This window comes from Giraffa tippelskirchi, chromosome 14 (genome assembly GCF_054371585.1).
Source record: "Giraffa tippelskirchi isolate mGirTip1 chromosome 14, T2T-mGirTip1v1.2.pri, whole genome shotgun sequence".
Classification (NCBI taxonomy): domain Eukaryota; kingdom Metazoa; phylum Chordata; class Mammalia; order Artiodactyla; family Giraffidae; genus Giraffa; species Giraffa tippelskirchi.
In genome coordinates this window covers 39,290,584-39,316,598 of record NC_137288.1, presented here as the reverse complement: position 1 = coordinate 39,316,598, position 26,015 = coordinate 39,290,584, and the positions used below count along the sequence as shown (strand labels likewise).

Here is a 26,015-nt window from a genome sequence, read left to right as displayed (position 1 = left end):
CTCCTTCAAATTGAGGAGTAAATGAAAATAATCATAGCTAATACACATAAATGTGTATTATATCTAATACAAACATATGTAGTATGTAAATTCCTGAGCCACAGAGAAATCACAGTATTTTTTACTTTTTATTTTTAACAAATCTCTTACACTTAGTGATGAGGATGCATTTTAAATTAAAAGATAAATAGAATAGCAAAAAAAGTACTTATATATTGATCCATTCCTACTCATTAAACATTGATGATTTTACTTATAGAAGTAGAATTTCTATCCAACATTATATATATTATAATATATATAATAGCAAAAATAGAGTAAATAAAAAGCAACTCACATTTGCACTTAATTGAGAATCCATTTTTCTAGATTATTGATTTCTGTTCTATTAAATAATTAACAGTACATCTAAACTACACAAAGCATAGCAGTATTCTCAAATCACTCTAAATTTTCAAGAAATTCTACCAATTATATGCTAATTATGATAGTGTTGCTAACATTAATAAGTTAAAATGTTTAGATTTTTTCAATGATTTAAAGTGACCAGTTCATAGTTCATCTGAATATAGAACGATTCTTTTGTGTCTTTCAACATCTGTTTAACATTAGTGTGAAAACATGCAATTATCAATTTAAGATATTCCTCAAGTTTGCCTTTTATCTGTAAGGTATGTATATCTTATGATAAAATAAAAATAACACAGATTTTGATATTACACAAAATAATTTAAATATAAGGCCTAGCCCATATTTGCTGTGAAGTTATGGATCTTGACAAATTCAATTTTCCATTTGTGATGTAAAGGCAAAAAGAAATATCCTTTAAATAAGGCCCTTGTTTAAAGTATAAAATAGGAAAATAAATGTTTGGCCTCTAGGAAAAAAAATATATTCAGTTCAGTTCAGTCACTCAGTCATGTCTGACTCTTTGTGACCCCATGGACTGTAGCACGCCAGGCCTCCCTGTTCATCACCAACTCCAGGAGTTTACCCAAACTCATGTCCATTGAGTTGGTTATGCTATCCAACCATCTCATCCTCTGTCATCCACTTCTCCCCACCTTCAATCTTTCCCAGCATCAGGGTCTTTTCAAATGAGTTGGTTCTTTGCATCAGATGGCCAAAGTATTGGAGTTTCAGCTTCCACATCAGTCCTTCCAATGAATATTCAGGACTGATTTCCTTTAGGATGAACTGGTTGGATCTCCTTGCAGTCCAAGGGACTCTCAAGAGTCTTCTCCAACACCACAGTTCAAAAGCATCAATTCTTTGGTGCTAAGCTTTCTTTATAGTCCAACTCTCACATCCATACATGACTACTGTAAAACCATAGCCTTGACTAAATGGACCTTTGTTGGCAAATTAATGTCTCTGCTTTGTAATATGCTCTCTAGGTTGGTCATAACTTTTCTCCCAAGGAGTAAACATCTTTTAATTTCATGGCTGCAGTCACCATCTGCAGTGATTTTGGAGCCCCCAAAAATAAAGTCTGTCACTGTTTCCACTGTTTCCCCATCTATTTGCCATGAAGTGATGGGACCGGATGCCATGATCTTAGTTTTCTGAATGTTGAGTTTTTAGCCAACTTTTTCACTCTCCTCTTTCACTTTTATCAAGAGGCTCTTTAGTTCTTTTTTGCTTTCTTCCATAAGGGTGGTGTCATCTGCATATCTGAGATCATTGATATTCAGCGATCTTGATTCCAGCTTGTGCTTCATCCAGCCCAGCATTTCTTATGATGTACTCTTCATATAAGTTAAATAAGCAGGGTGACAATATACAGCCCCCATGGACCCCATGGACCCCATGGACTGTAACCTACCAGGCTCCTCTGTCCATGGAATTTTCCAGGCAAGAGTACTGGAGTGGGTTGCCATTTCCTTCTCCAGGGGATCTTCCCGACCCAGAGATCAAACCCAGGTCTCCTGCATTGCAGACAGACACTTTACCATCTGAGCCACCTGTTAAGCAGCAATAATATATTAGATATTAAATATTTCACTTCATTACCTTGTACTGGAAAGGGCCTTGATTAGACTTTCCTTCATTCAATGAATACATATAGATTGCCTTAGCCCTTTACCTTAGCACTCTCAAAACAAGATACTTAAGTATAATTCTAACAAAATATGTATAAGATCTGTATGAAGAAAACTAAAATTCTGATGAAAGATATCAAATAAGAACAAGATAAATGGAGAGATATTCCATGTTCATGGATAGAAGCTTCACTAGGGGCATGATGTCAGTTCTTCCTAAGCTGAGTAATAGATTCAGTGCAATCAAAATAAAAATCCAAGTATATTATTTTGTGGATATCGACAAGTTAATTCTCTTACATGGAGAGACAGAAGACCCAGTGTAGGCAACTCATACTGAAGAAGAGAAAAACTCATTGTACTGGAATTACCCAATTCAAGCCACATCATAAACCAACAGTAATCAAAACATTGTGATACTGGTGAAAGAATAAGTAACAGACAACTGGAACCAAATAGAGAACCTCAAAATATAGTCAACTGAATGTTGACAAAGGAGCAGAGACAATATAATTACAGTATATATTTATATAATAAGCATATAAATAATATAGAAATTATTTGTTAGTAATATAAAGTTCATTAATTGAAGTAACTACAAATGTAAATAAATTAAACACAATGAAAAAAGTGACACATAAACTAGGTAAGAAAAAAGATTTAGCAATATGTAACCCCCAAAGAGAACTATTTAAAAGAAAAGAGAGGGAAGGGATGGGGAGGGAGGTGGGTGAGGGGTCCAGGAAGGGGAACACATGTAAACCCATGGCTGATTCATGTCAATGTATGGCAAAAACTATTACAATATTGTAAAGTAATTAGCCCCCAACTAAAATAAATAAATTTATTTAAAAAAAAATTTTTGAAAAGAAAAGCTGAAATGGGAGAAGGAGAAAAATCAAGTACTGTAATTAGATATTTCAATGTACTATTTAAGAAGTGAACACATCAAAAATTAAAACTAAGCAAATTATTGGAAAGGTGCAAAAATCACAGTTCATAAGTTTAAATTTATGTATGTATATCTATCATATCTATGAATATATGTATATGTGCATACACATGCACATATATAACTACTCCTTACACAAAAAAATCATAGAGTGCATAAATATTTTGAGCCTACATGGAACATGTACAAAAATAAACCATGTAGAAAAATTAATTTTAAAAGGCCAGAAATGAGTAAAAAGGCCAATAAAAACAGTTTATCAACAACACTGATCTTTGGAAAGATGCATAATCTAGGCAAGAGAATGAAAAAAAAGACTTATCACCAAAAAGCAGTAAATAAATAAAAATCATAGGGAGGAGGGACAGAAATTATAGATGAAACAGAGATAAGAGTTACAAAATACTTATTACAAGCATCTCTATGTCAAGAAATTTTTGAACTATAGGATAAGAATACATTTTGGAGAAAATAGACTTGCCTTGTACCAATAGAAGTAATACATCACAGTTTCCATAATAATGAAAAATTTAAGCTCTGACACAACAAGCATTATTCTTTAAAGTAACATCAATTTTAAAACGAGACTTCTGAATTTGTTCATGTGTTCTGGTTAAATTAGTAATATATTTGGATTGTTTTAAGACAACTAATGAAAATTTGAATGTCTTTGTTAGCAAAAATAAGAATTGATCCACTTAACTCATTTTATCATGTGTTTCCTGAAGACAAGAACTATATTTGTGCATCTCTACGTCCCTAAGGTCTAGCTTAGCACTACCTGGCATAGAGTAGGTGCTCAATAAGTGCTTACTGAATGGGTGGACATGATGAAGTCCACAGATGGGTGGATACCATTTATAAACAACACAGTATGATTAGGAAAAATGTCTACCATCACTCAAAGATATTGATTAAAATTAGATGTTAATAATTCTATAAAATGAAGGCTTCTTATGTTTAAATGCACAAATAGATTCTTTTCTGTTTACAGGAAACTTGCAAGTTTGTCTTGTCATTTTAGGGTATCTATATTCAGCCAAGATATACTGTTCAGGCATATACTCAACCCTCCTCTGGCTTCTTTTCTAATAAAGGTACTGACTGGTTACTCAATATTCTGGGTATTATAATTGTTATGGAAAGTTAATATTGGGTTGGAAAAATGTTTGAGTTTTTGAATGAACTTTTTTGGTCAACCCACAAATATCACTCTTATTCTCTTTCCAAGTTCATAATTGAGAAAGAAGAAAAGAGAGAGACAGAAAGGGAAGGAGAGAGGCAGGGATAGAAAGAAAAAGGCTGAGAGAAAGAAGGGGGTGATGGGAGACAGATGGAGAGGGAGAGAGAGAGAGGCAGGAAAAGAAAGAATGTGGAGAGAGAGAGCAGACAGAGAGAAACGGGGAAAGATAGGACATATCTCCTCAAAAGTTGAAGATCATGGTACCATTTTTATTACTGTTATACCTGATTGGAGACAAAGCTCTGAACCTTTGGTCAAATAGCTTACCACTTGAATTATACAGATTTACCCAGCAGAGTATGGCATGTGAGCATATCCCGTCCTTCTGACTCTCACAACGTGGGATCAGGCCAGGACACACCATCTCTGCAATTATTCTCAAAAGGAAGGAGGAAAGAGTTAAACTGAACATATACAGACATTTTTTTCAAAGAAACTACAGAAAGATATGAGAAGCAAGGACAGAAGGCAGAGATGGTACCCAAGGCCAATGGAAGTCATTCCAAAAACCAATGAAGTAAAAGAGAAAGGAGATTCACCCCATACCTACAAGTGAACATAGAATTTAGGACACTTGAGTGTCTTATGGGCTTCCCAGATGGCTCCAGTGGTAAAGAACCCTGCTTGCCAATGCAGGAAACTTAAAAGATGGTTCAATCGCTGGGATGGGAAAATCCCCTGGAGGAGGGCCTGATAAATACTAAACTTAGGATTCTTATCATTTCTGTATATACAATGAGGCATTACTCTACGTTTCTAGACTAAAACTATTCAACAAACAAGAATAAAGCTCAGAAGAAAAGATATTCTTACCTATCCAGATCCATTAAGTCCCAAAAGTCAATCCTCTGGAACAGAACCTATGTGGAAAAGAAACTAATCAGAGGCGTTGTGGATGGCTAGAGAGCAAAAGTATACTGTATGAATCCTGTAGTTAAATTATGTATGTCAGATTGTTCGCACTGCCAAAAGCATGTCTCTGGTTAATTAGGAACACACTTGATGAGGTGGCTGGATGAGCAGAGTTAGTAATTTCATGCAAAATAACTGAAGTTTAGCAGGGCTAGCTCAGGTTCAGATAGAAGACCCCACCTTTACCCCTGCAGCCATCTATAGTTCAGCCTCTTCTCTTAAAACAGAATAAATAATAAAATCTCACAGGGATATTTTCACTATTTCAAAAATCTGATCACACAGCCTATCCTCAAATACTTACATAGCATAAATAGGGTGGTTGTTAGTTTTAGCATCTTACACAAAATTTTTGAAATATGAAAAACTAGATGGTATGCCCAGCTGAGCTGTTGCTCTTCTGTGAAACTCACTCAGCTTCAGCCTCCTGAACTCTTGAATTGGATTAAATATATTTAAGATTCAAAGAATCTAAAAATATTGAAGCTATTGATATTACTAAAATTACTCAGGAATAGAGCAATATACCATGGTATCTTTTTTTCAGTCTGGGCTAGGAGCCAGTCTTAAGTTCTTATCCTAATATCCTAATTCTCCCCCTTCCTAATATTGAATACATCACTTTAGGAAATTCACTTAATTTCCTTGTGCATCATATATAAAATGCCTTTAGCTATATTATACAGTTACAAGCTAAAATCATATTCACTAAAATCTAAGACATCAATTCTTTGGAATTTCCTTAAAATCATCATTATTTGTTGGTCTCAACTCATTTCTTTCTGTTGTTTACTACAATCGTTTATATTATTTCTAGAACTTTATAAAGATCTTAACCTCCAAAAAGTGAAAATTATAATGGGGACTCTCACTTTTAGAAGAGCAAAGACAAGAATTAGATAAGGCTAGCTTTTCTTGGATGTTCACACCAGGATGTTTTTGAATAAAAATTTATTATTTTAAGGGCCTAGAGTAGATTCTGACTATAAAACCTTTCAGCCACAAAAATTGAGGAAAGCATGGAGATCCTGGAAACTGGCTAAGGAGCTTCTTTAGTAATATTATATTTCAGATTTTGGATCTAGAGATACTGAAGTTCACGTATCTAGTAAAAACTGAATAAGATTAAAGCAGGCTTTCTTACTGCAACTATGGTTAAGCAGAGTTAGGGGTCATCAGAGTGCATCCATGCATGACTACCGCATTTCCATGATCATGTAAGCAGTAGAAAATGAAATCCAGATCCCAGAAGTAAGCCATTAAATTCTCTGATAACACAAACATCTATGAACCAAAATGTATGGATCACTAACTTTTACTTTTCGGGAAATACTTTTTGGAAAGTTTTTGCTTAAGGCCTATGTCTCTTTATTTTAAATCAAAATTAACCAGGTAGCTGACTCATTGGAAAAGACCTTGATGCTGGGAAAGAGGGCAAGAGTAGAAGGGGGCAACACAGGATGAGATGGTTGGATGGCATCACCAACTCAATGAGCATGACTTTGAGCAAACTCTGGGAGATAGTGGAGGACAGGGAAGCATGATGTGCTGCAGTCCATGGGGTTGCAAAGAGTCCAACACAACTGAGTGACTGAACAACAGCAAATGGTTATCTTGAATCCAAGGATAGAAATAAGTTCACTAAAGTATAGCAGCAAAGGAACTACAAAAATCAGGCATACTGATTAGGTGCCATAAAACAACCAAAAAGGAGGGGGAGAAAAGATTTTTGATAAATATACAGTAAAAAAGGCTTAACAGTTGGAGGCCATTTTTGTAAAGCTAATCAGCCAAGTATAGCTAAATAGCTTCCAAGTTCATTTTGTAATGAAAGTAGACCAGAATAATCACCAAATGTTAAAATTATGCTTTGTATACTGTACTCCAAAGTCCAAAAAATTGGTGTCAATTTAAAAACTTTAACTCAAAAAATTTTACATGTTGAACACACAAATAATGACTTTTACAGGAAGATGTTTCATTCATGTGAAATGCTTTATTTCCATATAATGCCAGAGAAGTAAGCCATTGTTTCACTCTAGAGCTAATTGAATATCAACTCTTTGATACTATAACATTAACCATTAGGCTTTTAAATGCATTTAAGTCCATATTGCCTTAAGACAAGTACACATTTGCCTTATGTTTCTTATTTTCTGTCTTACCCACTAGAGGGAAATTTTTGTCTCTGTTTATTGGTAAATCCATAGCACATGCCACCACATACTATTTGTGTCAGTTCAATTCAGTCACTCAGTCGTGTCCGACTAATTGCAACCCCATGAATCGCAGCACGCCAGGCCTCCCTGTCCATCACCAACTCCCAGAGTTTACCCAAACTCATGTCCTTCGAGTCGGTGATGCCATCCAGCCATCTCATCTTCTGTCGTCCCCTTTTCCTCCTGCCCCCAATCCTTCTCAGCATCAGGGTCTTTTCCAATGAGTCAACTCTTCACATGAGGTGGCCAAAGTATTGGAGTTTCAGCTTCAACATCAGTCCTTCCAATGAATACCCAGGGCTGATCTCCTTTAGGATGGACTGGTTGAATCTTCTTGCAGTCCAAGGGACTCTCAAGAGTCTTCTCCAACACCACAGTTCAAAAACATCAATTCTTCAGTGCTCAGCTTTCTTCACCGTCCAACTCTCACATCCATACATGACTACTGGAAAAACCATAGCCTTAATTTTTATATTTGATTTATAATTCATAAGGAATAAAGGAATACTGAAAGCAGATTTTGCGATACCAATCTGCAAAACTGATATTAACCCACAGCACTTTTGTTATTTAAACGTCCATTTTTAATCCCTGGGGGCAAACCTCTTCAATCAAAAATCCACTTCTAACAAAGTTAATAAAATGTAAGTAAATAAAATGACAACTAATGTTAATAGAAAAAAGGAGTAATAGAACTATTCCTAGTGTGATCTCTAGCATGTTAAATACAAACAGTTCTTTCTCTGCACATTTCTATCCCTGGAGAACTTTTTTACTTTATTTTGGGTCTGTCTTTGTTTTGTTTTGCCTTTCTTCCCTTTAACATTTATTTATTTTTTTAAATAAATTTATTTATTTAGTTGGGGGCTAATTACTTTACAATATTGTAGTGGTTTTTGCCATACATTGACATGAATCAGCCATGGGTTTACATGTGTTCCCCAACCTGAACCCCCCTCCCTCCTCCCTCCCCATCCCATCCCTCTGGGTCATTCCATTGCCCCAGCCCTGAGCATTTGTCTCATGCATGGAACCTGGAATGGTGTTCTGTTTCACATATGATAATATACATGTTTCAGTGCTATTCTCCCAGAACGTCCCACCCTCACCTTCTCCTTCAGAGTCCACAAGACTGTTCTATGCATCTGTGTCTCTTATTCTGTCTCACATACAGGGTTATCTTTACCGATTGACTAAATACCATATATATGGGTTAGTATACAGTATTGGTGTTTTTTTTTCTGGCTTACTTCACTCTGTATAATAGGCTCCAGTTTCATCCACCTCGTTAGAACTGATTCAAATGTATTCTTTTTAATGGCTGAGTAATATTCCATTGTATATATGTACCACAGCTTCCTTATCCATTCGTCTGCTGATGGACATCTAGGTTGCTTCCATGTCCTGGCTATCGTAAACATGCTGCAATGAACATTGGGGTACACGCGTCTCTTTCAATTCTGGTTTCCTCAGTGTGTATGCCCAGAAGTGGGATTGCTGGGTCATATGGCAGACGAAGCAACAGACAAACAATTAATCTCAAAAATACACAAGCAACTCCTGCAGCTGAATTCCAGGAAAATAAACGACCCAATCAAAAAATGGGCCAAAGAACTAAACAGACATTTCTCCAAAGAAGACATACAGATGGCTAACAAACACATGAAAAGATGCTCAACATCACTCATTATTAGAGAAATGCAAATCAAAACCACAATGAGGTACCATTTCACACCAGTCAGAATGGCTGCTATCCAAAAGTCTACAAGCAATAAATGCTGGAGAGGGTGTGGAGAAAAGGGAACCCTCTTACACTGTTGGTGGGAATGCAAACTAGTACAGCCACTTGGAGAACAGTGTGGAGATTCCTTAAAAAACTGGGAATAGAGCTGCCATATGACCCTTTAACATTTAAAAGACAACTACATTTTCCTAATGTAAAGTTAAATAAAACAAAAAAAATATCTTCTTTCAAACCTTTGAACTATATATATGTCTCTTTATGCAAAACACATGTGCGTTTCTGGACTGCTTTCTAAGACACATGAAATAAGGTACAGGATAATTCCCAAAATACAAAACATAGCAGTACAGGTGTGCTAAGTTGCTTCAGTCATGTCCAACTCTTTGTAACCTCATGAACTGTAGCCCAAGCTCCTCTGTCCATGGGGATTCTCCAGGCAGAAATACTGGAGTGCGTTGCCATGCCTTCCTCCAAAGGATCTTCACGACCCAGGGATAAAAACCACGTCTCTTATGTCTTCTGCACTGGCAGATGTGTTCTTTACCACTAGTGCCACCTGAGAAGCCCTACAAAACACTGTAGTAGTCAAAGAAAATAAAGTATTGTTAAAATAATAACTATCATTTATGGAATCCTTATTAAATGCCTAGCTGTGTATTTATATACCTATCTTATCTATCTAATCTCAGTTACTATGCACAAACTACTGTATTTGTTTTCTATTTTTGCTGTGACAATTCAGTTCAGTTGCTAAGTCATATCCAACTCTTTGCAACCCCATGGACTGCAGCACACCAGGCTTCCTGTGCATCACCAACTCCTAAAGCTTGCTCAAACTCATGTTCATTGAGTTGGTGATGCCATCCAACCATCTCATCCTCTGTGGTCCACTTCTCCTCCCATCTTTAATCTTTCCCAGCATCAGGGACTTTTCCAATGAGTCGGTTCTTCGCATCAGGTGGCCAAAGTATTGGAGCTTCAGCTTCATCATCAATCCTTCCAATGAATATTCAGGACTGATTTCCTTTAGGAGCGACTGGTTGGATCTCCTTGCAGTCCAAGGGACTCTCAAGAGTCTTCTCCAACACCACAGTTCAAAAGCATCAATTCTTTGGTGCTCAGCTTTCTTTATGGTCCAACTCTCACATCCAAACATGACTACTGGAAAAGCCATAGCTTTGACCAGATGGACGTTTGTCAGCAATGTAATGTCTCTGCTTTTTAATAGGCTATCTAGGTTGGTCATAGATTTTCTTCCAAGGAGCAATGTCTTTTTAATTTCATGGCTGCAGTCACCATCTGCAGAGATTTTGGAGCCAAAGATAAAAAAGTCTGTCACTGTTTCCATTGTTTCCCCATCTGCCATGAAGTGATGGGACCGGATGCCATGATCTTCGTTTTTTTGAATGTTGAGTTTTAAGGCAGCTTTTTCACTGTAACAAATGACCATAAAAAATCAGTGGCTTAAACAACAGTGTCTATTATCTACAGTTCTATAGCAGTCTGACTCAGGCCTCACTGGGTTTAAATCATGATATTGTCAGAGTTTTGGTCCTTTGGGAAGTTCTTGGGGTGCACAAAAGTTGGAGTTAACTAAATGTAGGCTCAAAGCATGTTTACTTATTTCAAGAAGGGCAGCTTTGGGCCAGTTATGCACAGTAATTTCATATGTGTAATGGAGATAATTTCTTCCTTACAGCAATTTTCTGACAAAGAAGCCATCATGCATATAAAGCATCTGCCACAGTGATTGACACATAATGATGAGCCACTCACCTCTTGAACTTTACTTATTATGAACATCTTGACCAGTAAACTAAATTGCAGATTTGCTATTTATAAGGCATGCATCCTGGAATAAACCATTTTACCTCTTTGATCCATAGTTGCTTTATCTATGAAGGAGGACTTAAAAAAAAATCAATTTGCCCTGAAAATTAAATGATACAGAGAATGAAAGCACTTGTAAACCGTTGAGATAATTCATTATGTTATTCTGGGGCCACTAGCTTAAAGATCAGGAATTCTTAAATCTGAATTATCAGTTATCTGATAATCTGGTGACCACTGTTCCACATCTCAGAATACCAAGGGCCAATGAGCTGTCTCATTTTCAATTCCAACATTGCAAAACTATTAAAGATAAACCCTGGAAACATTTCTGAGCCAAAATTCAGAAGTTTTTCCCTAGGCTTGTAACACCAATTGTCCTCCTACGTAATACATTCTAACAACAACAACAAAAAAAATTCTAGGAACTGTTCTCCAAGTGCATGTCTGCAATTTCAGACTCACGCTGCCATCTGCTCCTTCTGATAAGAGACTCATCTGTCTGCTAAGGAGGTAGGAAAAAGGCTCACTATGAAAGAATAATGCTACTCTTCAGCCCCTACAGCCTTGCTAGGTGGCTCATGGACATGCACCAACTAATTAGGGGTCAAACCAACATTTTTAGGATGTATTTGGATGGAACTTGAATTCATTGTGACTGTGCTCTAAACAGCACTACATACAGCTACTGGTGTAATTTGGACAATGAGCCCAACATCTGCTACCTTTCAGCAACAAGGCATAACAAGAAAGAAGAATAATTAAGGGAATTCACTTACCTCAGTGGTTTTCATAATTTTAAAAAGCTGAACTGAGAGATGCTTCTACATAAGAAAAGGAATATGTACGTGTGCTTGTGTATATATGATCTAATAACTATAATAATACAGCTTTCTCAGGGTAATGAAAATTATAAAATTAGGCTTGTTTTTATATTTAAGGGAAAATTAAACTTTAAAAAATAATCCAAATAAACTCTCCAATTCAAAATAGCAGGACTTTAGTCAATAACATGGCACATTAAATTGTACAACTGATATAATTCCTATTATGTCTACACTGGGTTTATGGTTAGAAAACAAGATATTTAACCACATACATATGCCTGTATACACACAGGAAATTCCTGGAGGTACATGCAAAAAAAAAAAATTGTTAGTAACACATACCACATAACACAATTTTAGTTGGCAGGGAAGTTTGGAAAGGAGCATCTTTAACTTTTCATCAATTATCTTCTGATTGTTTTGAAATCCTGAACCTATATTACTTTATAAACACTCATCTAATTAAAACAGGGAACTGGAAATTAAATCTAATTTGATCTAATCAGTCTAATTTTAAAGAGTAATTTTGCACTTGGAATCAGGAAATCAAGTTAGTTTTTCTCTTTTACTAACAGTACTGCAATTAATGTTGAGGGACTTCATCTAAATGATCTTTGTTTCTCATCAGTGAAACTGGAAAAGTAAAGTTAGATCTAGCCCACCTTTCGGAGCTATATTACATGTAAAACCAGATTTACTGTAACATATGGTATTATTAGTATTATTGTGGTAATAAAGTGTGGTCCAGTGTCTAACTACCAAGAGATGGAGGTAATTTTGTATATATTCAGAAAATTTCCATTTACTTGAATAATTCAAATAATGCCACTAAGAAAACCAGCTCTTCATTCAAAATATAAAAATTATATTTTAAATGAATGCTATATGCTGACAACATTGCAGAATATTTGTACCTTAAAATAGTTATTTCATAAGTTTTCAAGACAGAAAATACTGGATAATTAATATTATTATTCAAAATCCCATATTTGATATTTCTTTCATTTAGCATTCCTTTTAATCATTATAAAAGACTAACCAAGATTGATGATAAAAATATACTTTAGGTCTTTGACTTTTACCTATGTTTTACTTTTTCTCCTTCCATAGGGTACATTAATTACAATTCTTGATTTGTATTTTTGAAAGTGCTACAAAACACCTTCCCAGCTGAAAAGGAAAAATAATCTGTAAACTGGAGAGATAAGTGAAGGTTGCAGTATCCCATTTTTTCTTTTACTTCTTCCTCAAATTTTTGCTCCAGTGAATTCTGAGCCTTCCTGGGAGTTTGGGGAGGATGAGGAGGAGTAAAAGTCCATATAAATGAATAGATAATGCAAAGAATCAGCCAGTTCTGATGTTGGCTTCATGTCTTCAGTTACAGAGAAAAGATGAAAAGGAATATTTATTTGTTTCAAGATAGAAAAAGACAAAGAATAAATGTAATTATCAGGGGAAATCTTCACGAAACTTGCAGGATCTATAGTCTTCCGGGGTTCTGTGAATGTTTACATCCTATTGCTCACATAACACCTGTGCTTTCACAGCGAGTAATAAGAGTGTGTGTGTGTGTGTGTGTGTGTGTGTGTGTGTGTGTATTTTAATCCCTAAGTACTCTGCTATTAGAAGGTGTGTATGATGCTGAATGAATCACCGCATTTCTGTGATTATTAGTATGGTTATATGCATGCTATGGTTGGATTATTGTATGCCTCAGTAGAAAATGTCAAAAAGAAATAATGGAAACAATAACGGCAAAAAATAATCCATGCGGGGAAAAGGGCTCCTCGTCTTTGCACAGGTTTTCAGCAACTTAGAGGAACATGCAACATTCTTCCCCAATAGGACATTTTTTTTCTTCTAGCCAATGACAAGCTAATAACAATACAACACGTCGTGTATTTCTAATACCTCTTCCCCAAGGAGGTCACAGCATTTTGCAGATATTATCTCATAAATCTCCAGATTTCTGTGCGCATTGGAGGAACTATGTATTATTAAGGTCACTTTATTTAGCTGAATCAGGGCACAGAGAGGGAATATGTATTCCAAGGAAAACAACTAGATGGTTATAGGGCGTAAACTTCATCCCATCGAGTCCGTGTTTTGTTGTTACTTAGAGATTTGTTTTCATGTAATGATGGTTGTTTCGTTCCTGAGATCCATGGATGAGCAGTGACAGCATCCTCTGGGAACCTATTAGAAATTAGACTCTCAGACCGCATTTCAGACCCACTGAGCCATCACTTGCATTTACTAAGGTACCTAAATGACTTGTCTGTTCACTGAAGTGTGAGAAGTAAGACTAAGAGACTGTGGCATTAAAAAGACCTAACAACTTTCATGCTTTTTAAAGTTCTCCCTGCACATATGTAGATAGCCGATACTGGGTAGCTACTCACCAGTTTCATTTCTGTTTCCTTCCGAGAAAACACCTTCAGATTGCATTTCCCACTTTCTCTTGCAGTTAGGAGTGACCACATAGCTGAGCTTTGGCCAATTCCATATGGGTGGACATGATAAGCACTCTTTTTAGTCTTAGCCCACATGACCCAATGCTCTTTCTCTCTCTTGTTCTTATCTCATTGTAGAGAGTGATCAGGAATGTAGTGAATGCACTGAAGTTAACAGAGGTTTTATCTGTTTGTTTGTTTTCAATTTTTATCAGAGTATAGCTGGTTTACAATGTTGTGTTAGTTTCAAGTGTACAGCAAAGTGAATAAGTTATATATATTATATATATGTGTGTGTGTGTGTATATATATACATATATATATATATATATATATATATCACTCTTTTTTTAGATTCTTCTCCCATATACATCATTAGTGAGTGGTGAGTAGAGTTCCCTGTGGTACACATTAGAATTCTTATTAGTTATATATTTTACATATGGGTCTTCCCAAGTGGCTCTAGTGGTAATTCTATATATAGTAGTGTGTATATGTCAATCCCAACCTCCCAATTTATCCCTCACCACCTTATCCACTGGTAACCATAAGTTTGTTATCTATATCTGTGACTCTACTTCTGTTTTGTAAATAAGTTCATCTGTACTCTTTTTAAGATTCTACATACAAGCAATATCATGATATCTGTCTTTTCTGTGTCTGACTTAACTTCATTCAGTATGACAATCTCTATATCCATCCATGTTGCTGCAAATGGCATTACTTTTGTTCTTTTTATGGCTGAGTAATATTACATTATGTGTATGAACCACATCGGTATCTATTTTTCTGTGGATGAGAGTTTAAGTTGCTTCCCTATCCTGGCTATTGTAAATAGTGCTACAATGAACATTGAGGTGCATATCCTTTTCAAATTATGGTTTTCTCCAAGTATATGCCTATGAGTGGGATTGCTGGGTCATATGGTAGTTCTAGTTTTAGTGTCTTAAGGATCCTCCACAGTAGTAGCTGTGCCAATTTTCATTCCCACCAATAGGGTAGGGAGGTTCCCTTTTCTCCATACCCTCTCCAGCATTTATTGTTTGAAGTTTTTTGATGATGGCCATTCTGACCAATGTGAGGTGATACCTCATTAGACTTTTGATTTGCATTTCCCTAATAGTTAGTGATGTTGAGCATCTTTTCACGTGCTTTTTGGTCATCTGTATATCTTTAGAGAAATGTCTGTTCAGATCTTCCACCCATTTTTTGGAATGAGTTGTTTGTTTGTTTGTTTTAGTATTGAGTTGCATAAACTGTTTGTATATTTTGGAAATTTATCTTTTGACAGTTGCTTGGTTTGCAAATATTTTCTCCCATCCTGAGGGTTCTCTTTTTTTCTTTTGTTTTTGGTTTCCTTTGCTGTGCAAAAGCTCACAGAGGTTTAAACCACTTGCATCCCTAAGTCCCCTGCTTTGCATGAGGGAGTGCAAATGCTGTTGTGTTTAGCCATGGAGTTTCAAAGTTTGCCTATCAGAGGTAACATTTTAAACATTTTTTAGAGGTAAATGTTAAGCTTTAAAAATAGTGTCTTGAATTGTGGTATAGTTAGAAGAATCGGAAGGTGAATAGTATTGGGCTAGTTTCATCCCTTTAGCTGCATGAGCGCAGCCTCAACTCCCTTGGACTCATTTTATGTCATTTCCCTTCCCTCATAACTTCTTTATTCATCTCTCCTTAAAATCTATTATTCATGGCTTCTTAGCCTCTAGAATTCTCTACATTGCTTAATTATTCTCATTTTCAAAGTCAGGGAAAATTTAGAGAGAAATTACTAGTTATGATCCCAATTTGGTAGATGCTAAGTGCCCCCGATCTACGTTATTACTTATGCATGGCACCAGGGAAACTATGGCGATTTATAAGCATATTAGCATCCCTTATTCATTTTCTTTCTGAGAATATGTTTAATAATTTATGTATCTCTTCAGAATGTTTGTTTATTTAGTCTTTATTATAAGTGAGCCACTTGTGGAAAAATTAGACAGCCTCACTGGCAGAAAAATTACCTCTTCTGACTTTGGAGTTTTAATAAATGATTTATAATTGGCTCTCTGATTTCTTGTTATGACTGGTCTCTGCAAACACACCGCACTTTCAGATATAGATACAAACACAGTTTCTATTTTGAATAGATCTCTGCATTTATGTGAAGAAAATGATCTAAAATGGAGAATCATTACATACATTTTTTAAAATATTTCTCTGCAGAATAAAACCGTGAAATGGGCAGTATCTGATTATGTACTACACAGCTCAAGTCATTTGTCGCCCGTTCAATAGTACTGACATCGTTTTTTACAGATTTGAAGACATTGCAAAGAAGGGAAATGAGACCTTACAAGGAAAAGAAAAAAAGATTTTTTAAAGAAAAGTTTTGAAGAGTAAACTCAATGCTAGTTTATCTTGTTTTACTTACAAAATATTCATAAACTGAAACATAAAAATTAGTATTGATTAGTAGTCATAATTAATGTAAATGATTTGCATATGCTATTTAAACTAAATTAATTTAGGACTAATAAAAATAGGAAAATATTGAGGGAAAATATTTTTAATACTACATAGGTTGCTCAGTTCTTTTCTTTGAATTTTTAATAACATTTTAATCCTTGTGCTGAGATTTTAATTCTGTGATGCCTTGACTTTCTTCATTACGAAATCACTAATAATGAATAATAGCAAATAGGGTATTTGTATAATTTCACCTGGAGATTACAGGAAATATTCTTATTCAGTTGAAGTGAACTGAATGAAAGTGTTAGTCACTCAGTCCTGTCCAACTCTTTGCAACCCTATGGACTGTAGCCCACCAGGCTCCTCTGTACACGGGATTAAATTCTCCAGGCAAGAATACTGGAGTAGGTAGCCAGTTCCTTCTCCAGGGGATCTTCCCGACCCAGGGATCGAACCCATGTCTCCCACATTGCAGGCAGATTCTTCATCTTTTGAGCCATAGTCCATTATTACAGGGCAATTCTTAGCAAGCTTTGTTCCAGATCAGTGTATTGGTTGCTGAAGGGGTAGTCTGTCTTGTAAAACAAGATAAAATTTTAATTGTGATTACCCATTTTAGACAATTATAAAAATAGATTTATTGAAAGTATTCTGCTCTGCGTTCCAGCATCTGAGTTATTTGGGGTTAAGTTTTGGGCTTTTAGTATTTTTCTATTATTTAAAAGTTTAACTCCATCTGAAGATAGAGCAGAAATGTATTTGGCTTTGTTTTAAAAAATCATTCTCAAAGAATAATAAGACCTATTACTTTGTAAAATGTACCAGTTGTTTATTTGCATCTTTTTCTTAATTTATCCTGCATCCTCTTATACATTGGAATCTGTAAACACATTGTACCATGGAGCTTTTGTCCCTTTTTCCTTTGTGCACGCCTTTCCAAGTTTTGAAAAACCTCAGACAAGTCAAGCCATCCTCTTCAAAGACCCAGAAACTACTTCTTCAGAACCATTACTAGTTCTCCCTGGTGATCCGCTGTTACTTGTCAAGCTCTCTGTGATTTCAGGAGCTATGAGTTCCTGAAATCAGGGTCATGGTCACAGATTATTTGGCCCACACAAGGATTTTTCTCTACCATCCCCTATGCCCTGCTCTTCCCTCGACCCTCCTTCACTCATCATTCATTCTTAAAATTTAAGCTGTGGAAACTTTATGACTCTTCCACTAGAAAACTGAATATTTGTACAAGCATTAAATTCCAATTCCAATTTTAGTAGGTCCACAGACTACTTAAAGTATTTTCATTGGCTTCTGGTTAAAATCTTCTGTTTTAAATGACTAGACATTGTTATTTAATCAAGTCTTGCTTTTTAGTTTCCTTTCTAAATTAGAATCAGCACTTGCACTGTCTTCCCTTCTTCAAAACATACACAAATTCAGTGAATGGGTAGAACATGGAACATTCTACTCCAAGATAGAACAGGTTTGGGAATCATTTCCACTTCCAGACTCCATGAAGTAGCTTCATTGTCTACTCAAAGCCTGTGTGGACCTACATACTCAGTCGTGTCTGACTCTTTGTGACCCTTTGGACTGTAGCCCGCCAGGCTCCTCTGTCCATCAGATTTTTCATGCAAGAAAACTGGAGTGAGTTACTATTTCCTCCTCCAGGGGATCTTCCCAACCCAGGAAATGAATCCACATCTCCGGTGGCTTCAGCATTGCAGGCGGGCTCTTTACCAGCTGAGCCACTGAGGAAGCCCACCATTGCACAAAGCTGATTGGATTTACCCCCTCTTCTGTTGGAACAGTTTTCTTTTCCTAATATTAAGTTAACCAAAGTTATGGGAAGTCTTCTAAGATAACTACCCTCCTTCCTGTATTTTTTCATTCTCTGGTAAATTATAAGGGAGATGGAAACAGAAAATAAAAGAAAACGAACACTAAAAAAGCAATACATTCTTGCCTATCTGTATTTGTCATTCAGCTATCTTAGAACAAAATCTTTTACTTGAGAGAAAACTTAAGAAACTTCAATTAGGATTTTGGAACTTAAATCCAAGACCACCACAGTTAACGATGGTATTGCACTGAAGACTAGACTTTGTCATTGTTGTCTCCCTTCAGCAAGACATTACAAGTAAATAATTCCTTTCATTCTTAAAATGTGGAGACCCATCAGGGAAAAAATGAAAGTAGAAAATATTATCCCTCTCTGCTCAGAGAAGTTGAGCAGGCATCTTTGTTTTTAATGTCTGGGATTTGACAGAGCTATATTCAAGGAAGGAAAATAAATGTCTGTGAATTTCTAAGGGAGAACCCTTTGTAGTGGGCAGTTGCCTGTGAATAAATCATTAAAGGATGAAACAAATCTCTTTTGGAGTTGAGAGTCAAAAAGAGGAGGACTAGGCTTCTGGAAGGAGACTTTTGGAAGAAGAATGAAAGAATTTTGAGTACAGATGCAGTCCTAACCCATTTTAAGGTGCCAGGCTTTGTTCTTGACCCAGAGCAAGCTGGAGGTGGGGGAGTGGGGAGACAATCACTGTGAGGAGTACCATTTCATCCATACTACAGGACCATCGCAGATTAATCCCCACCAGGGAAGGAGGCTTATCAACATTTCTTCATGTATTGCTAGCACTCTGCCTTTATGAGCATTTTAGCATAATTTAAAAAAATATTCCAAAATATTTCAAGACCTAGAGGACTAATAGGCATGTAATGATTCAAGGGAGAAACCTAAATATCTCGAATCTGTGGACAGAATTTAGTCAATTAATAAATCTTAATCCAGCAACTAAGAGAAATGAACACACTTATAATGTGTACTGGGCTTCCCTGGTGGCTCAGATGGTAAAAGAATCTTCCAACAATGCAGGAGACCTGGGTTCAGTCCCTGGGTCAGGAAGATCCCCTGGAGAAGGGAGTAATAATCCACTCTAATATTTTGCTTGGAGAATCCCATGGATAGAGAGCCTGGCTGGCAACAGTGCATGGGGTCACAAAGAGTCAGACGTGACTGAGCAACAAGCACAACATTACTGTACTATGTTTAAGGCAACATTCTAGTGTTATTTGTACTATTCTTTCTAACTCAAATAAATATATTGGATAAGTTATCATTGTGTTATACATATTGTATGTGATAGACATGCACTATTCCTAATCTGACAGCAATGCTGAGATAGACATTGTTCTCCTTATTCATCAACTGAAGAACTTGAGATCCCTATGGTTAATTAACTCGCCCACGGTCAAGCAGCTATAAGGCTGCAGAGCCGTGATTTAAATCAAGACTCGTGTAAAATGTATATTTGCACAGAGATTAGATGTTTGTGTGTCATATTAACTTTTCACCTTCACCTAAAACATCAACTCAAGTTAAGATGAGGTTATCATTTTTGATGGCTCACACACTTTAATCATCATCAGATATTATTCTTAGTACTGAGCAATTTCAGTAACCTGCTTATTATCTGCCCACAGTTCTCCTGGTTACCCCAGAGACTGAGTACATAAATATAATCCAGGTTTATTCCAAGTTTAAGAATCATACATTTGCCTTCTCTACCCCTTGTTTGGGCTCTTTAAAGAGTACAAAGGTATCTGCAGAACAATCTTACTGTGACTGGAATTGAGGCAATCTCCTTGAGCAGAATTATAATAGATGTCTTATGGTCATTTCTTGTGACATGAAAGCTAATATTTTAGTTCTATTCTTAATTTTTTTAGGACCCTCCATACTCTTCCATAGTGACTGTACCAATTCATAGTTCCACCACAGTGTACAAGGGCTCCCCTTTCTCAACATTTCTCTATTTGTTATTTCTTGTCTTGTCTGTTAGCCATTCAGACAGGTGTGAGGTGGTATCTCACTGTGAATTTGATTTACATTTCGGATAATCAGTGATGTTGAACATCTTTCCATGTGCCTAATACATTGATTTATATGTCTATTTTTTGTGCCAGTACCATACTCTTTGGATTATTATCAATTTGCAGTGTAGTTTGAAATCAGGGAGCTTGACACCTCCATCTTTGTTCTTTTTTCTCAAGATTGTTTGGATATTCAGGATCTTTTGTGGTTCCATATACATTTTAGAATTATTTGTCCCAGTTCTGTGAAAAAAATAATGTCATTGGAATTTTGAGAGGAATTGTATTAAATCTAGAGATTATTTTGGGCACTTTGGACATTTTCAGTTCAGTTCAGTCCCTCAGACATGTCAAACTCTTTGTGACCCATTGGATTGCAGCACGACAGGCTTCCCTGTCCACCACCAACTCCTGGAGCTTGCTCAAATTCATGTCCATCGAGTCAGTGATGCCATCCAACCATCTCATCCTATGTCTTCCCCTTCTCCTCCTGCTTTCAATCTTTTCCAGCATCAGGGTCTTTTCCAGTGAGTCAGTTCTTCACATCAGGTGGCCAAAGTATTGGAGTTTAAGCTTCAGCATCAGTCCTTCCAATGAATATTCAGGACTGATTTCCTTTAGGATGGACTGGTTGGATCTCCTTGCAGTCCAAGGGACTCTCAAGAGTCTTCTCCAACACCACAGTTAAAAAGCAGCAATTATTTGGTGCTCAGCTTTTTTTATAGCTAACTCTCACACCCACACATGACTACTGGAAGAACCATAGCTTTGACTAGATGAATCTTTGTCGGTAAAATGATGTCTCTGCCAAGGAGCAAGCATCTTTTAATTTCATGGCTGCAGTCACCATCTGCAGTGATTTTGAAGCCAAGAAAATAAAGTCTTTCACTGTTTCCATTGTTTCCCATCTATTTGCCATGAAGTAAAGGGACCAGATACCATGATCTTAGTTTTTTGAATGCTAAGTTTTAAGTCAGCTTTTTCATTCTCCTCTATCACTTTCATCAATAGGCTCTTTAATTCATCTTTGCTTTCTGCAAAGGGAGGTGTCATCTGCATATCTGAGGTTATTGATATTTCTCCTGACAATCTTGATTCCAGCTTGTGCTTCATCCAGCCTGGCATTTCTCATGATGTACTCTGCATATAAGTTAAATAAGCAGGATGATGATATACAGCCTTGACGTACTCCTTTCCCAATTTGGAACCAGTCTGTTTTTCCATGTTCGGTTCTAACTGTTGCTTCTTTACCTGCATACAGATTTTGCAGGAGGCAGGTAAGGTGGTCTGGTATTTCCATCTCTTGAAGACGTTTCCACAGTTTGTTGTGTTCCACACAGTCAAAGGCTTTAGTGTAGTCAATAAAGCAAAAGTAGATGTTTTATTGGAACTCCCTTGCTTTTTCTATTCCTCTGCCTTTTCTAAATCCAGCTTGAACATCTGGAAGTTCACGGTTCAGGTACTGTTGAAACCTAGCTTGGAGAATTTTGAGCATTACTTTGCTAGCATGTGAGATGAGTGCAGTTGTGCAGTAGTTTGAACATTCTTTGGCATTGCCTTTCTTTGGAATAGAATGAAAACTGACCTTTTCCTGTCAGCCACACTAATGTTCTATGGCCACTGCTGAATTTTTCGAATTTTTCAAATTTGCTGGCGTATCATATCCTGCTCTTTGTGACCAATTCTCCAGGCCAGAATACTGGAGTGGGTAAAGTGACTTTTTCCTTCTCCAGGGGATCTTCCCAACCCAGGGATTGAACCCAGGTTTCCTGCATTGCAGGCGGATTCTTTACCAGCTGATCCACAAGGGGAGCCCTTGGACATTTTAGCAATATGAATTCTTCCAATCCATGAACACATAATATCTTTACATTTTGCATGTCTTCTTCAGTTTCTTTCATCAGTGTCTTAAACAGTTCTCAGTGTAGAGGTCTTTCTTCCACAGTTAAGTTTATTCCTAGGTGTTTTGTTCTTTTTGATGCAGTTGTAAATGAAATTGTTTTCTTAATTTCTCTTTCTGATAGTTTGCTGTTAATGTATAGAAATGTCACAGGTTTCTGCATATTTATTTTGGACAATACTTTGCATTCTATTACAACTTAATTATTTACTTTTTAGTTACTTATTTATTTATTTTCACACCCAGGCAGCAAAACTTCACTTTTTGGTCCTCTGAATCAACAAATACAATCTCATTTTTTTCACTACCTATTGCCAAGTTATTGAATGCTAGTACATAGATTAGAACTAAACTGATTATATATATATATATATAGCACCTGTAAAATTGCAATGCGTTTAAATTACAATTTTAGCTGATCCATTCAATCATTTTACATATTCTTATTATTTTTGCTTTTTCATTTCTTCCAGGTATTCCAGAAATTCACTCTCTTCTAAAGTCATTTCAATCTCCACAAACTTTGCTTTTAGCAGATAGGTTAAATTATAATCTAATTCTCTTTTCTTTCTAATTAACAAAATGTATTGTCACCATCCTTATTCCTGCTTTTACTTGAAAATGTAAGAGAATAATTCAATCTGATTCATAATCATATGATTCATTACTAATGCCTTTGACATCAAGACCTCCCATCTTTTCTCTTTTCTAGTGCTTTGTTCTATCAGTTCTATACCTCTCTAGCTATTCTTTTTGAAACCTGTAAACATATCCGAATCTCTATTTTATTTTCAAAAAACATCTCTCTTAACTATGTGCCCTCTTTATACTCCTGAAAAATCTTTTTGCCTCCTCATACAAATGTCTAAAAGAAGTAAGCACCTTTCCTATTTTCACCCTTTCATCTCACTTTTCCTCAACTCAATCCAGTAATTCAGCTTTTATCAACTACCATACTCCCAAAGCAGAACTTCTGAGATTACCAGAGATGTTCTGATTCCCTCTCCCTATGAATATATAACCTATTTATCCTAACTCTACCAGACATTGCTAATTGCATTTGCTATTTTGTCAACATATTCTAAGTATTCTTTATATCTTTGGCTTCTGTGATTCTCTATTCTTCTGGTTTTCCTTGTACTCCTCCAGTAATTCCTATTCTGTGTCTTTAAAAAATTGCCATCTTTATAAATTGCTTTTTCTTCCAAGGTTCTTTTTATCACTTACTATCTTTTATTCTATTCATGCTTCCTCCTCTCCTCTTACAGCTTTAATGCCAACCTGTAGTGGCCACTGCTAAATCTATGTATCCAGGTGTTATTTCCACTCTATCTTTTGATTTATATAATAAAATCAATTAACATATATATTAAGGGAGAATGTTCTTCATCCACATTTTCTAAGTTTAAATTCTGGCTCCACTACTTGGTAGCTGTGTGATTCTAAGCAGATTGTTGAACATCTCTGAGCCTTTGTTTCCTCATATACAAAGTGGAGGGAGGCAATAGTAGTACCTGTTTTGGTATTTAAATGCATTAATATAAATAAAATGTTTTGACTAACACCTGGCACATTTGAAAATGTTATGTATGTAAAAGCTAATCTGAGTAATAGCACTTTTAGATGTGTGTACTAAAATGCCTCCTTCAAATTTCAAATGTTTAAAACTCACCTCATCCTCTTTCCAGCTCAATCAGCATCCATACACTCACACAAACTAGAAAGTGGGAGTCATTCTTCTTTTCTCTCTTGAGTTCACTCCCAGCTCTAATCAATTTCCAGATTTACTGTCTTTATCACATAAATGTTTCTTGGATTTCTGTTCCCTCCCCACTCTTTTTCTATCTGCCTCTTTTTTATTTATTTTGTAAACTTATCTTTATCTGGCCTCAAGCATTTCTCAAGAATTTCCCTAACCCTTCTTCTTTTCTAATTCTATCCTCTCCCTAGTCAATTCTAATCCCAAACACAGCTTTAATCATTTTCTTATGCAGATAGCTTCCCAATTTCTCTTTCCAACCAATAATATTCTTCTGAGGATCAGATTTATATGTTCGCCAGCCCAGTTGACATAGTGATTTAGATGTCCGCAAGGTATCTCAAAATTCTATATTAAATCTGCTCCTTCCTATAGTCTCTTTGTCAATGCCTGGCACCAACATTCATCAATTTCCACATGATGGATGTTTGTTTACCATTTTTGACACCTCCTTTGCTACAACTTCCTAAAAATCTAATCTATTATCAAGTACTATTATTTTTCCTACTAAATATCTTCTGAATATGTCTATTTCTCTCCATCTCCATCCCTGCCATGGTATACCAAGCTAACATCACTTTGACAACTTCCTAAAGCAGCCCCTTTTGTTCACTCTTTCACTTTTCCTATCCATTCCCTATAGCAGGCTGCCTACAGCCAGGGTTACCGAGAGCCAGTGGTCTTAAAATCTAGTGATGACTCTCCAAAATCCAACTCTGGTCAGATTCTTTACTCTTTCAATGGCTTGATATTGAACTTAGAAAAAGAACAAAGCTATTAATATGATGAACAAAAACCATATTCTCTAGGACTTACCTAACTCTTTAGCCTCATTTTGCCTCTAGTCACACTGGACACTTCTCTCCACCTTACCTTCTATACTGCAGCTTTGTTGTTGTAGTTCAGTTGCTAAGTTGTGTTCAACTCTTTGTGACCCCACAGACTACAGCACATCAGGCTTCCCTGTCCTTTACTATCTCCTGGAGTTTGCTCAAATTCATGTCCATGAATGATGCTATCTAACTATCACATCCTCTGCCACTTCCTTCTCCTCCTGCCCACGATCTTTCCCAGCATCAGGGTCTTTTCCAATGAGTTGGCTCTTCCCATCAGGTAGCCAAAGTATTGGCACTTCAGCTTTAGCATCAGCCCTTCCAATGAATATTCAGGGTTGATTTCCTTTAGGATTGACTGTTTGATCTTGAAGTCCAAGGGACTCTCAAGAGTCTTCTCTAGCACCACAATTTGAAATCATCAATTCTTCGGCACTCAGCCTTCTTTATGGAACAACTCTCACATCCGTACATGTCTACTGGAAAAACTATGGCTTTTTCTGGTAGGTGTTAGATAGCATCACCAACTCAATGGACATGAATTCAAGCAGACTCTGGGAGATAGTGGGGCTTCCCTCAGTGGCTCAGATGGTAAAGAATCTGCCTGCAATGCAGGAGACCCAGGTTCGATCCCTAGGTTGGGAAGATCTCCTGGAGAAGGGAATGGCTGCCCACTCCAGTAATCTTGCCTGGAGAATTCCAGGGACGGAGAAGCCTGGCAGGTTACAGTCCATGGGGTCGCAAAGAGTCAGGCATGACTGAGTGATTAACAGGTCCACTTAACATTCCAGGAGATAGTAGAGGACAGAGGAGCCTGGTATGCTGCAGTCCATGAGGTCACAAAGAGTCAAATATGTCTTAGTGACTGAACAACAACAACCTTACCAACCCTCTTCACCATACCTTAGTTGTACCACATCCCCTCCAACTGTAGACCTGTGGATACTTTGCTTTGGACACATCATGGCTAA

The 26,015-nt window shown here is 36.5% G+C and overlaps 2 long non-coding RNA genes across 2 annotated transcripts; both read right to left on the bottom strand.

Annotated features, from left to right (window-relative positions):
• Nucleotides 1–4,425: 4,425 nt before the first annotated feature.
• LOC145534220 (uncharacterized) lies at nt 4,426–25,832 on the bottom strand. The gene is made up of 4 exons (XR_014074355.1): nt 25,028–25,832; nt 8,619–10,545; nt 5,051–5,097; nt 4,426–4,614 (listed from the first exon to the last, which is right to left on the bottom strand). It is a non-coding gene; the product is annotated as an uncharacterized LOC145534220 (long non-coding RNA).
• On the bottom strand, nt 20,714–24,929 carry LOC145534217 (uncharacterized). The gene is made up of 2 exons (XR_014074352.1): nt 24,125–24,929; nt 20,714–22,580 (listed from the first exon to the last, which is right to left on the bottom strand). It is a non-coding gene; the product is annotated as an uncharacterized LOC145534217 (long non-coding RNA).
• Nucleotides 25,833–26,015: the final 183 nt, after the last annotated feature.